The sequence below is a fragment of the Rhipicephalus sanguineus genome, chromosome 11 (genome assembly GCF_013339695.2).
Source record: "Rhipicephalus sanguineus isolate Rsan-2018 chromosome 11, BIME_Rsan_1.4, whole genome shotgun sequence".
NCBI lineage: Eukaryota > Metazoa > Arthropoda > Arachnida > Ixodida > Ixodidae > Rhipicephalus > Rhipicephalus sanguineus.
The window spans coordinates 98,563,106-98,570,465 of NC_051186.1; positions in this window are offsets into that span (position 1 = coordinate 98,563,106).

The window sequence follows — 7,360 nt, forward strand, 5'->3', positions numbered from 1 at the left end:
AGACCAAGGCGGCTAGATGGATAGATAGATAGATAGATAGATAGATAGATAGACAGATAGATAGATAGATAGATAGATAGATAGATAGATAGATAGATAGATAGATAGATAGATAGATAGATAGATAGATAGATAGATAGATAGATAGATAGATAGATAGATAGATAGATAGATAGATACGCTCAAAGTGCCAAAGGTTCGCTAAGAAATGCTTCGCATTTAAAACCCCACTACTCGCGCTGCACAACCGTTCACCAGTCACTCCGTAGATATACGCACTGGAACTTCACCGGCAATGTGGGAGATTTACCTTGTGCGTAGTTGAACAATAAAGATTCGCAGCGTTCATGTTAACTAAAAGCGGACTGCGGGTCTCTGTGTCTAATCGTTCTTCTGTCTCTCATTGTCCACTAGCAGTGATTTTGCTGTCGGAAACAGCCGCGCACACTGAAATCTTCGCCCCTCCGCAGGTTTCACGTTAGTGGAGCTTAAACACCCTTCCCTACTTGCTTCGCTCCTCCCCAGCTCTTTGGTCTTCGCTTCGATCGTGATTTCTTCGCTCATCGACAAGGCCGTTGCCGCCAGCACCGTATTTTAACTGCGAAGCATTTCTTAGCGAACCTTTGGTACTTTGAGAGTTCCTATCTATCTATCTATCTATCTATCTATCTATCTATCTATCTATCTATCTATCTATCTATCTATCTATCTATCTATCTATCTATCTATCTATCTATCTATCTATCTATCTGTAGGACCGCCGTCAAATCCGGGCGCACGGTTGTTTTTTCTTGTTTACTTTTTGCGGTAAACATGGGTGGCCTTGCGGGGCTGTGTTCACCCCGGCGCGCGGCGCGACTTTCGCGGCTTTTGGTCAAAGGAGCTGCGACCGTATAGGCCCTCACCGCAGGCTTCGAAGTGCCTGCGTGTCGCCCCGCTAGGTAATTGGGCTCCAGAGATGGGTGGGCCCGTCTGGTTTCTTGTCGCGTCCAGGAAAAAAGAGCCCACCCCTACTCGGGTGGTGGCTGGAACGGTTGGAAACGCCGTCGTAATGACCACCCTGATTGCCCAGCGAAGCCTTTCGGCTGCGCATCAATGGGCCACTTCCAGGCCCCGCACATCGGTGGCGACGTCCCGCTTCGGTTCGACCCCGCCGTTTGCCGTTCGCGCGCTTCGCGGTCGCCACCCAATGAGGTACATGACAAAGCGGCCTGCTTTTTGGGCACCGCGCTGTCGCCGGAGGCATTCGTCATGTGTGGCGTGCAACAGCTGGCTAAGGCGGCGGACAGGCCCTTGACGCTCGAATGCGTGAGCGGCGAGGAGCGAGCCCACGTCGTGGGGCATCGGACGCCCAATCGGCAGCTTTGACAGTTGTGTGCGCGCTGGCCTTCCTTCGGCGTGGTATTCAATTCCGCACTTTGCTTTACAGTCTGGTTCGGCAGAATCGCTAGAGCGGGAGCTGGGGTAACGAGCTTGTAAGTGGTGTCACGTGTAACGTTGTGCGCGGAGGGGAGAGCAGCGATGTGGCCCGAAGGTGGTCGAAGGGTGGTGTCCCTTCAGCAAATGTGTCTGACATGCCACCAGGGTCGTTTTTCTTAAGCACGTTTTGCTTTTTTTTTCTTGTCACATCACGCGTACGCTTAGCTCTAGGCACGTGTCGCGTCAGCTGAGTCTGCCCTGGCCACAACAACTTTAGTTTTCTTTGTTTTATTCGCCTCTTGTTTGTGTGTTGCTTGGGGCGAGGAGCATGAGCCCGCATAGGTGTAAGAAGGTGGTGACCTTGTAGAGAGTTCGTTGATTTGCTGCATGCATCGCCCAATTACAGGGCAAACAGGCGACTATTCGCCGGCAATAAGGTGAAGGCGGAGCATCGGGGTAATAAGAAGCGGATCCGGCGTTACGTCTGGTGTTCTGAACCGGGCTTAAGGTGTTAGGCACCGTCGGCTCTGCCGAATCCCGCAGGGTCGCCCTACAGATGGTTCATTTCCAAAGTGTTTGTTTTTCTTCCTTTTTGTAACGGTTATGCATGTAATTCTTTAGGTCTGTAAGTACAAGTCTGTCTTGATTTTCCTCTAAACTTCTCCAGCGTCTATTCTTCTTCAAGCGACCAGCGAATCCAACGCCGCTATTCGCATAGCGGCAGTTCTCACTTATATCCTCCTACTTCGCTTAACCACCTCGGGTGGTGCGTCACTGGGCGCCGAGTGTGGAGCGTTGTTTTCTACCTTCAAAACTTAATGTCACCTCCCAATTCGTTTATATCCTCTCGGGTGGTGCGCCTCGGGCGCCGGGTGTAGAGTGTGGTTTCTTACTATCAAGAGAACATGAACTTTACTCTATCTATCTATCTATCTATCTATCTATCTATCTATCTATCTATCTATCTATCTATCTAGCCGCCTACGTCTTGGGGCTCTCATCATCGCCTCCTTAACTCGCTGTAGACCAAAATTGGCATGGAGGGGTAAGATGATTTTACAAATATGACTGTCGGATCATAACATGAATAACATGAAATTCATGTCGTGTACGTCGTCAAACCCTTTGCTCCAGACACAGGTGGCGCATACTCGTTTACCATGGGCCGTGGTGTATGGGTATGTGCCACAGGTGATTGACAGCTTATATCTACCCAGGAACGGCGAGAACAGACATTGGTAATTTAAGTAAAAGAGCGTTCACAAAAACCGACATCGACAACGTGGAACCGATGAAAGAAAAGAATAGAAATTAGGATCCCAGCAGGAATCGAACCTAAGCATTTGGTGTAGCAATCAGGTATTCTACCACAGAGCCACGCCAGGGCTATTAACTGGTCTGGAAAAACAGCCTATGCAGGCGTAATGTTGGTGCAACGTCAACTGTGGTTGTGGTGCATATGTGCTGCCACGATACAGGCGTCAAGTCAGATTAACGTCTCTGGTTCCAGTGTTGGCTCCGCTTTTATAGCAGCGTAATAAATATTACATTTGTATTCTTATGATTCAGCAAGGTATATTGAACCGTTGCTCGACCCCGGAGGAATATATTAACGAAAGCTACGTGTGGTATTCACATGATTGCACCATAAAGTGCACTTAGTATCGATAATACTGCCACGCCCACTTCTTGTCTTGTTTTGATGTATTCGGGTTTGACCGGCAGGGAAGGTTATCAACGCTCGACGCTGTCCGCGAAGCAGTGTTCGAGAAGCTTCGCGACTGTAGTATATCGTTGTGTTAAGATTGCGCCCCGCACGCGAATGTTTCAGCTTTGTCTAGAGATAATGCCGCCACCAGCGATATTGCGAGAAATTTTGATAGCGCCAGTATAAAAGCCGACGCGCTTGACCGCTTGTCAATTGATCGACGGTCGACCCTCTGTTCGCCGCTATCAGTGTATTGCTGTAGTTTGACTTTCAGTTTCTCGGCCACAAGTGCGACCAAATAAACAGTTTCATCTCGGACGTGCTGACGGCTGTCTTCGTCGACGTCACGACCCCGTGACATCTGGTGGAGGTGCTGTTCGTCCATGTTCCGGACGCCCCCGTCAAGCCGTGAACCAAGCCCGAGTCGCAAAGAAGACGTCGACGCCAAGGCCGAGCAGCGAGCAAGCCGCAGGCAACAAGGTCTACCTCCAGAGCACGGGCCTCTACCTGAAAAGACCCGGCAACCAAAGACCCTGACCTCGACCACAACGACGATGACAGACTGCTGTGCCCCCCGCACCGATCCTTCTCCGGACGCCCAAGGAGCCGCCAACCTTCCGCGGATCGTCGTTCGAAGAGCCGGAAAGCTGGCTCGAAGCCTACGACCGAGTCGCGATTTTCAATGCCTGGACCAGCGAAGACAAGCTACGGCATGTCTATTTCGCTTTGGAAGACGCCGCTCGGACATGGTTCGAGAACCAAGAGCGAAGCCTGACAACGCGGGACATCTTTCGCACGAGGTTCCTCGCGACATTCACGAGCGTCGTCCGCAAAGAGAGGGCTGAGACTCTGCTCGAGACCCGCGTGCAGATGCCTAACGAAAACGTGGCGCTCTTCACGGAAGAGATGACAAGGCTATTCCGTCATGCAGACCCTGTCATGCCTGAGGACAAGAAGATGCGCTTTCTTATGCGAGGAGTCGAACAGGAGCTCTTCGCCGGCCTGATGCGGAACCCCCCCCATCGACAGTTCGAGAATTCGTCTCGGAAGCAACGACCATCGAGAAGACGCTCGAGATGCGCACCTGGCAGTACAATCGCCACGTATTTCAAGACAGCGCAGCTGTTCATGGCCTCGGCTCCGACGACTTCCGCGAAACGATCCGAGCAATCGTGCGAGAGGAGCCGGGAAAGCTTGCACCGTTTGCACAGCCCGAAGTTATGTCGACTGCTGACGTTATCGCGAGGAAATGACACAGTCACTGGGTGTTCCTCAGCCGGCACCGCCGCAGCTGCAAGTCATGAGCTATGCTGCTGCAGCCCGACGCAACGCCCCCCCCCCCTCCTCGCCCACGTCAAGACGCCGCGCCACCCCAGCAGTTCCGCCGCCACCACCGATGTCATACCGCCCGCCAGCCGGCCACCGATCCGCGCCGAGGAAGACCGACGTTTGGCGTGCCCCCGACCACCGCCCACTCTGCTACCATTGCGGGGAAGCTGGCCACACTTACCGCCGCTGCCAGTACCGACAGATGGGACTGCGTGGGTTCGCCATCGACGCGCCGCGTCCACAGCGAGGGGAAAGACCACACGACATCGCCGACTACCTCGCGGGAACGCAATGGACGCCCCGACAACCTTCCCGTTCGCCGTCGCCAGGCCGCTACGTCTCCCCCCAACGCCGACCATACACTGGCCCAACGCGAGGCCGGTCACCCAGCCCGTATCCGGAAAACTAAGGGCAGCAACCGATGGAGGTGCGGTTGCTGTACGACGAAATACCGAAGATCCTCCGCCGCCGGCGACAACGCCGCAACGAAATCTAAGGAACGCGCCGCAACCCGAACGAAGCCCTGACGTCGAAACTTTACGGCCCGAAGAAGACCTGAAGACGAACGCTGTACTACAAGCAATCAAGACCTCTGGCCTCACCTTGAAGCCTGAAAAGTGCCGCTTTGCATACGAGGAGCTACTGTTTTTTGGGTGACGTGATCAGCAAGGGTGGTGTTCGCCCAGACCCGCGGAAAACAGCTGCCATCGCTGCCTTCCCGCCCTTGTCTTGTTTAGCCGCTCGGTGAGGCCATTTGTCTGTGGGTGGTACGCTGTGGTCCGGCGGTGGCTTGTTTGGCTGTATCTCAGTATTGCCTGAGTTAGGTCCTCATCACCGACAGATGTACGGCGTTTACTGCTGACCTAACTCAGGCAATACTGAGATACAGCCAAACAAGCCAACGCTGGACCAGAGCGTACCACCCACAGACAAATGGCCTCACCCAGAGGCTAAACATGACCATCGCCGACATGTTGGCCATGTATGTCGACGTCGAACACAAGACGTGGGATGCCATCCTTCCGTATGTGGCCTTCGCATACAACACGGCCGTCCAAGAAACAACGCAGATGACGCCGTACAAGTTGGTCTACGGAAGGAGCCCGGCGACGACGCTCGACGCCATGCTACCCAAAGTCACCGACGAAGAAAATCTCGATGCCGCCGCTTACTTACAACGTGCCCAAGAAGCTCGACAGCTCGCCCGCCTGCGCATCAAGACCCAGCAGCACACCGACAGCCGTCGCTACAATCTTCAATGACGCTTCGTGGAATACCAGCCCGGCGACCGTGTTTGGGTCTGGACGCCGATACGCCGACGTGGAACGAAAAATCACAGCATATCCACGGAGTGAATGATGATGGAGTGGGCGAAGCTGCGGAGGTTCATCGGTAACCGTGACTCTTCCGTGAATTCTGCCCAGTACATCATCACCGACGTGAGATCGGGCGCGTTTATACTAAAGGTTCGATGAGTTGTATGACGACCTTGCAGCTCACTTTAATTTTACATGTACGCTGTGAATTTTCATTGTTTAGAAAACCATTGCTTTAGAAAACATCTGGCGTCTTCGTTAAGCAGCTGGCGTCTTTTCGTTTTGCTTTAGAAACATCTGGCGTTCTTTCGTTTTGCTTTTACAAAACATCTGGCGTCTTTCGTTGGTTTATTTCATCAATCAACGGCGTTTGAACAAATTTTTATTGTTTAATCACGCACAGGAGAAATCTCACCAGGCACTACCTTGGAGGTAAAGAATGGCTGCTAATGGGAATGAGAGACAGAAGAAGTTGGCTTTTAGCTAACGCTGCGAATTTTTTATTGTTCAACAACGCACAGGAAAAATCTCCCACCGGCACCACCTTGGAGGCCAAAGCGTAAGACTGGTTACGCACTACGACTACGACTACGAGGGACGAACGGGTGCCGCCTTAAGGAGCTTCGCCCCTAAAACTCCTTCGGCGATACTTCGGGCCATACAAGTTTCTTCGACGCCTCGGCGCTCTCGACTACGAGGTCATCCCGGACGGCAATACGCACTCCCAGCGAAACCGCCCACGACCTGAAGTCGTCCATGTCGTGCGCATGTTTTGCGCGTTAGCCAACCTGGGGACTCTATTTTTTCCTTTGTTATTGTAATTTACTTGTGTATGCACTTGTTTTTTTTTTCTCTTCTATGTTCTTTCACAAGCATCGGGACGATGCTTTTTCAGAAAGGGGAATGCCACGCTCACTTCTTGTCTTGTTTTGATGTATTCGGGTTTGACCGGCAGGGACGGGTATGAACGCTCGACGCTGTTCGCGAAGCAGTGTTCGAGAAGCTTCGCGACTGTAGTAAGATCTTTGTGTTAAGATTGCGCCCCGCACGCGAATGTTCCAGCTTTGTCTAGAGATAATGCCGCCATCAGCGATATTGCTGGAAATTTCGATAGCGCCTGTATAAAAGCCGACGCGCTTGACCGCTTGTCAGTTGAGCGACGGTCGACGCTCTGTTCGCCGCTAGTCAGTGTATTGCTGTAGTTTGACTTTCAGTTTCTCGCCCACAAGTTCGGCCAAATAAACAGTTTCAATCTCGGGCGTGCTGACTACTGTCTTCGTCGACGTCACGACCCCGTGACAATACTGACTAACGTGCTCTCACGTTAGGGCTTACGTTACGCCGCACCATAAGTTGCCCTTTTAACGCCAGTGTTGTCGACGTGCCTGGTAAGTCCACTATGTGCACAGAGCAACTACACTTACAAAAAACACGTCAAACCACGCCGTAACATTTTGCTCAAAGCAATAAAATACGACATAAAAGTACTCGCTGAGTGCTTCGCATGAAACCGATTCCCAAAACTCGTGGGACCTGCCGAGTTTTTTTTTTTTAACACGGTTTCCATAACGCTATTGCGTTAAGACTT